This window comes from Oryza glaberrima, chromosome 10 (genome assembly GCF_000147395.1).
Source record: "Oryza glaberrima chromosome 10, OglaRS2, whole genome shotgun sequence".
NCBI lineage: Eukaryota > Viridiplantae > Streptophyta > Magnoliopsida > Poales > Poaceae > Oryza > Oryza glaberrima.
In genome coordinates this window covers 11,110,775-11,117,867 of record NC_068335.1, presented here as the reverse complement: position 1 = coordinate 11,117,867, position 7,093 = coordinate 11,110,775, and the positions used below count along the sequence as shown (strand labels likewise).

General features: G+C 43.0%; 1 non-coding gene across 1 annotated transcript; it reads right to left on the bottom strand.

The window, feature by feature from the left end:
• Nucleotides 1-287: 287 nt before the first annotated feature.
• On the bottom strand, nt 288-394 carry LOC127753564 (small nucleolar RNA R71). Its single transcript, XR_008012621.1, has one exon. It is a non-coding gene; the product is annotated as a small nucleolar RNA R71 (small nucleolar RNA).
• Nucleotides 395-7,093: the final 6,699 nt, after the last annotated feature.

Here is a 7,093-nt window from a genome sequence, read left to right as displayed (position 1 = left end):
ACATGGGAGACGTGGATTTCGACTTGAAGTCCAGCCTCATCACTATGGCGCAGGCTAGCCCGTTCTGTGGCAAGCCTAATGAGGATGCCAACGCTCATCTGCAACAGTTCTTGGAGATCTGTAGCACGTACACCATCAAGGGCGTCAGTCCAGACGCTGTCAGGCAAAGGCTGTTTCCGTTCTCCCTTCTAGGGAGAGCGAAGCAGTGGTTCTATGCCAACCGTGCTACCTGGGACAAATGCTCTACGACATTCCTCTCGAAATTCTTTTCAATGGACAAAGCCAATGCCCTTTGTGGAAGGATTTCCAGTTTCCAGCAGACAAGGGATGAGTCAATTCCGGAAGAATGGGAACAATTGCAGGAGTATGTGGCCGCCTGTCCTCATCATGGGATGGACGACTGGCTAATCCTGCAGAACTTTTAAAATAGGCTGACTCCAATGTCCCGCAATCACCTGGATGCGGCAGCTGGAGGAGCTTTTTTCTCTAAAACGGTTCAAGGTGCCGTTCATTTAATAGAGAAGATGGTCTCCAACATGGGTTGGAGCGAGGAACGACTCCAGACCCGTCAGCGAGGCATGCACACTGTCAAGGAGACGGAACTGCTTGCTGCCAAGCTGGACCTCCTCATGAAACGATTGGATGACCAGGAGAAACGGCCACAATGCACCGTCAAGGCCTTGGACTCACACGTTACATGTGAGGTCTGCGCAACACGGGCCATTCTGGGAATGACTGCCCGAAAACCCGTGAGGAGGCGATGTACATGGGCAACAACAACAACGGGTACCGTCCACAAGGAGGTCAGGGTGGAACCGACCACGCCCATTTTATAAAGGAGGAAACAACAACGATAACATTTCTAACCAGCCCTCCTTGAAGGATCTAGTTTTTGCGCAAGCTAAAACCACTGATGCATTAAGCAAAAAGCTTGCTGCCAATGACAATATCCTAGAGAACATTAACGTCAAGTTAGATGCTTTGCTTCTGCTTTTCAAAACCAGCTGAGCTTTAATAAAATGATAGAAACCCAGCTAGTTCAGTTGGCATCCTTAGTCCCTGCAAATGAAACTGGGAGAATTCCGGGGCAACCTGACTCATCCAAAATGGACAGCCTGGTGGAGTTCATGCAGAATTTCCTGGAGAAGGAAACAATGATGCCTAGGAACCGTTATTGGAGGACGCCGGTAAAACCAACCATACTGCAGCCGACTCAGAGGAAGCCATCTTCCGCACCAAAGCCAAGGAAGGTGTGGAAGGAAAAGCCAAAGATGCCCGCTCCATCACCTCCGGAGACGAGTAGAAAATCCATACACTAAACTGCAAGGAGGTACAGTCTTGCACATCGGACTTTAAATGACGCGACCTTCGCCAACAGGTAAATTGGTATGTAACCTTATATTTGTTTTCAACAATTTGAATTTTTGCATCATCACATGTTTGAATTTCAAAATTGCATTTAGGATTTTTGAATTTTTAGGAAATCCTTCAAATAAATTTTTCAGAGCAAACCAAAATAAAATTTTCAACGAAAATTTACTGTACCACGACCACAGTAACTGTTGGAATCCAACGGCCGAAAGTGGGGCTGGTTGGGCCCACCAGGGGTTCGGCCGAACACCCTGGTTCGGCCGAACCAGCCAGGCTAACGGTCGGCTGCCTCCCTTTTTGAGGCAACGGCTAGTGGGCCCCATAGGTCAGTTTTGACCGTTGTGGGTGCACTACTTAAGCCAACCGGCTAGGAGAGGAAATTCCACCCCATTTCAACACATTTCCATTCCCTCTCCAAAGTTTGCTCTCAAGTTCATTCAAGTGTTGATAGTTTTTCCTCAATATTCAAACACTTAGTTGCACATATACAAGTTGCTTTGGTGAAACTAACCGGCGGGTGAAATTCTTGTCATTCCTAACCCCCGCCGAGTTAGTTCGTTCTTGCTCCATTGTGCAGAATGAGGAGGCGACTATCTCGTCTGTTCAAGGGGTCCGACTCTTCGTCAAGTCGTCATGACGAGTTTAGTAGTCGTTCATCAGTCGATGTCTCGATGGAAGACGCCGAAGCTCCGCGACGACTCCTAAACGACACCGACCTCGACCTTGTCAGTGATCGGGAGAGACAAGCCTACTACATTCTGAGCGACCGGGAGTATGCTCACACGCGAGAATACTCACCGGAGCTGCTAAAAAAAATAGGTATGGATGTTGAATTTCGTGCTATTTGGAAAGCTGTTGGTTGGCAGAGATTTGCTGTGGTAGATGAGCCTGGTTCTCATTTGCTTACTTTGCAATTTCTGTGCACTTTGAAAGAAATAGAAGATGGAATTTCCTTTCGCTTTTTTCGTGAGGAGTTTACACTTACATGGAAAGGCTTAAGCACACTTCTTGGATTTCACAATTCCTGTAAAATCGATCTCCAGAAAGGAATTTCTGGGTTCGAGAAAAATAGGTTTTGGAAAGATTTTTCTGGTGCTCCAATTTGCAAGAAACCTAGGACGAATGATATCCATAATCCTACACTTACGCTCATGCACAAATGGATTGCTATGACTTTGTTTCCTACAGGTGATCTTAGACTCATTAGGGGGCATGAATTGATTATCATGTTTGCCATGGTTAGAAAGATAAAAATTGCTCCTGTGAAATGTATGATAAGACAATGGTTAGAAAGTATAAAGTTCTCTGCTCCTGTTGAGTGCACTGCTCTAATTACTCGGATAGCAAAAGGGCTAGGGGTCGTTAGCGATCAAATTTCTTTTATCTCAGCCGCTCGTCTGTGTATTGATGAGACTTATCTAGTGCAAGGGCATATTCTGAAACATGGAGAAGATGGATCTTTAATTTACTTTTTCCCCGGTTGTACAAATGAAATCCCGTTGCCAAATGCGGGGTATCATTTGTACAGCTGTCGTGAACTAACCATTCCCCAGCAGATCATAGAAGAATCTCATGCAGGTGGAGCATACAGGGAGACGTGCAACATGACAAGGAATGAACGAAAAAGTTCATCATCCTCAACACCCGTGCAGATGTATGAGGTAGGTTGGGAACCAACTGGGGATGCACCCGGATGGACCCAAGCTCCACCCGCAGCATCGGAGTCTCAGACTAGGCGAGTGCCAGTGAGGACCGATGGCGTGCGCCTCATGACATACATTGGGGGGATAACCAACCTTACAGATCAAGTGGTGTGCCTCCATCTCCAAGTGAATGGCGCTCAAGTTCCTCTCGTTGGGACTTGGGTGAAATCACTAGGACAATGGATACCCTTGATATGCAGACGAGAGAGATCCAGTAAAACCTCATGAAACACATAGCACATACGCAAGAATGGCAACAATCTGCTGATGCTCAGTTCACCAACATCAACAACATGATGCAGCAAAGCACGATGACCTTCAAGCGTACTTCCGCTTTCACTTTTAGGGGTTCAATCCCTATCAAGGACCCTGAGCGAAAGCCACGCTTGGGGGAGAGGCATCTCTCCCCCCACTGAGGTAACTTGTATCGTATTGCATATTTCCCTTTCCAATTGCATATTTGCTTTCCAATTGCATCTTATAAAATTTGAAAACAACATAAAAATTTGCAAAACAGAAAATACCAAAAAGATAGGATAGGTTTGAGTCATGCTAGGTAAGACAAGCTAGTTCTCTTTGTTGAAATGATGAATAGTTGCTCTGTTTTATATCTCTTATATATGGGTTCATGGTAAGTGCTCTCTCAAAGGTTAACTATAAGTAGCCAACAATTATGTGGGAACCTGAGGTAAATGAGCTGCACTTGCTAATCTGAGTCTAAGTTGTGGTAATATATGAGATAGTAAATATGAGTTACTAAGATCCTGATACTAGTTTGACTTGAATTCCGGATGTTTTGTTTTTCAAAATGATAAAATTGAGAGTTCCTCATTTGATGTAAATTCCTACTAGAGCCAAAAATGTGCCATCATGATTAAACCATATACATTTTGGTTACTTGCCATTCCATTGAACTTTGTCAAACTCTTGAGACTTGTGTAGATACTTCTCATGCTCTATGATCAAGATCATACACCCACATATATGCACATGCTAAACTCCTACACCGGGAGCTAAGCAAATATTCCATTCCACTCCATTTCCATATTACCACCAAAATAAGTTCTCCATGCTTTCATGAGCTTTCTTCTCCTAAAAAGAAAAGGCGGAAAAGGCATGGTTATGAAAAAAGAAAGTTATGCTCTCAGAAGTATGAGCATGATTTTGAAAAAAAAATGTAGCCATGCCCTCTCCTAATCAATAAAAGAAGGATTTTTGGGAGAAGAAAGTAAGCACAAAGGAGAAGCATTTTCTTTATTTTTCTTCATGTGCCATTCCATCATATACTAGACACACACTTTGCACGATCTTGATCTTGAGTATGATTAGTCATCTGCTTTAGTCTAAGTTTTTAACTTAGTAAAAAATGTGAATGCAAGTATGCCATGTTTGATCCCTACCGAGCTCCACATATCAAACCTTAGAGTAGTAATCAAAAAGGGAAAACAGGTGAGGAATTAAATTGATAGACTTGGAGAGACTGAGTGAATCATTTGAGGAACTTGGGTTTCTTTTGCAAAAATCATTTGAAAACTTCTGGAATAAGAGTTGAATAAATATTGGGTGATTGGTGCTCTAATTACTGTTCTGTCTTTCAACTGCCCAAGGCAAGAAGAAGCAGTGTCCCGTGGGATCAGGGGTAAGGGTAAGCCACCGTGCCAAAGATTATTTAATCCGAGAGAGAGTACATATACCTTGCACCTATATCTTTGAGATACGCAGCATAGTAGCAACTCCTGATCAACAACCAAGTCTTTGTTTCCTTTCGTTCTTCACTCGGGACGAGCAAAGGTTCAAGCTTGGGGGGTTTTGTTGACGGTCGTTATCGATCAGTTTCGACCATCAATATTACCAAAATAGAGGAGAACTAGTGATGCTTGCAATGCATAAATATGTTAGAATAATAATATTCCACTAGTATTAGGTTTACTAACCTTTTGCAGAGAATGACCATAAAGTGGAGAAGAATCGACATCAACATAGACGATAAATCAATCGGACGATGTCGAGAATCAGACTTATGCATGAATGGGCCAAGAACTCAGAATTGACATGATGAATTGGGCCAAAATTCACAAGTCTGTGTATGAGAGCAAAAGAGGAGGCTGCCTGCCAAAATTCGGCCAGGTCGTCCCAGCCCAAGGTTCGGCCGAACCCCCCGCAGCTCCGTTTGATCCAAGGTTCTCCTAGACGGCTGAGATGGCTCCCCAATGACAGTTGGTGGGTACTACTGACCTTTCCAACCGTCACAAACGTCATTGGGAGGCTATAAAAGGAGTTCTCATCCTCATTTCACTCACACACCTCAAGCAAGAACTCTCTCATTTCTCTCAAGTTTAGTTTAATAGTATCTAGCTGGTGGAATAGGAATAGAGTAGAAATCAGGAGTCCGGAAGTCTTCGGAAGAGTTCGGGTATGGCTCTAGTAGCTTTCCTTTCCTGTTTTGTAAGCTTTGTACTTTTATTAGAATACTCTTCTATATACATTTATGGTATTGGAATACTTTCCGAGTATATGAATGCCTACTTTACTTTATGTTCATGTTATACTGAATATACGGCTAGCTTATCTAGGACATGCTTTGGTGCGGGTATAGTGTTTGCTTATGCAATTACTCTATGTCATGACGATGATATTAGAGTAGTATCTGGTAGTTTAGACGTGGTGTCTAGATTACAGGATATCATTATTTGGGGTTATATGCAGCGGATGAGAGGTGGGTCACTGATGGTGACAGCTCAGTACGGGTATTCTTCCGCGCGTGTATATAATTCTAAGTTAATTCCCTGGGGAGGGTATTCCTCCGTATTTAGCCCCGGTTGTATGGCCATGACGGGCTGTCGTAAGGAAGTCGGCAGTCAGGGGTGGCTTCTCAAAGTACCAGGAGGGCATCGGATAGAGGGTATTAGCTAGTATATCGGTTAACTAGAATGTATGTATACTATGTGTATTAGAAGCATAGGAATAGATTTTCTCTCTCTTTTCTTTCCACTTAGCTTAGATAATATATCATGAGAATGAGTAGTTAATGCTTGTGGGTCACTCTACCCTTGGATTATCTTAACCCCTGCTTAGGATATGATTATCAGAAGTAATATATAAATTATTAGTCAAGTTCTCTCTACTTGATCTTCCCACGGGATAAAATAAAAACGATACCCTTGGAATACTCTCGAGTGAAATGCTACAATGGTATATCCGTGCGCTTGCGGATGAACTCTGTAACCATAATATACCAGAAGTATTTCTGCACCATTGCTGCGAATTATATTTCTAGTAATGTCGTTAAGAAATACCAACACTTAACAAGGGGGGACTTGGATTCATTCCAGAGAAGGGTAAGAGACCTTCTCACCGTGCCACCCGTTTTGTCAAGAGCAATGGTAAGTATTGCTCCAAGTGTCGTGAGGTTGGGCATTTGGTGAATGATTGCCCCGGTGGTAAGCCTTCTAAGACATGCATGTTTGATTCTCATTATATACTTAGGAAGGCTCATGATGGTAGTATTGTTGCTAGATATGTGGGTTCCCCTATACTTGGTGGTAAAAAAAAGCCATTTGGGTGCCCAAAGCTTTGGTCTCTAACCTCCAAGGACCCAAACAAGTTTGGGTGCCTAAAAGAGCTTGATCTTCTTTTGTAGGTGAACTACCACACCGGTGGGAGCCATTGAGTGCTTGATAGTGGATGCACTCAACACATGACCGGTGATAGGGCTATGTTCACCACATTTGAAGTAGGAGGGAAAGAAAAAGAGAAAGTGACATTTGGAGACAATAGCAAAGGAAATGTAATTGGGTTAGGTAAAAATTGCTATCTCCAATGATTTGTCAATTGAAAATGTCTCTCTTGTTGAATCTCTAAATTTCAATTTACTTTCGGTTGCACAAATTTGTGATCTTGGCTTGTCATGTGCTTTCTTCCCGCAAGAGGTTATTGTTTCTAGTCTTCATGACAAGTCTTGTGTGTTCATAGGTTTTAGATATGGAAATCTTTATTTGGTTGATTTCAACTCTAGTGAA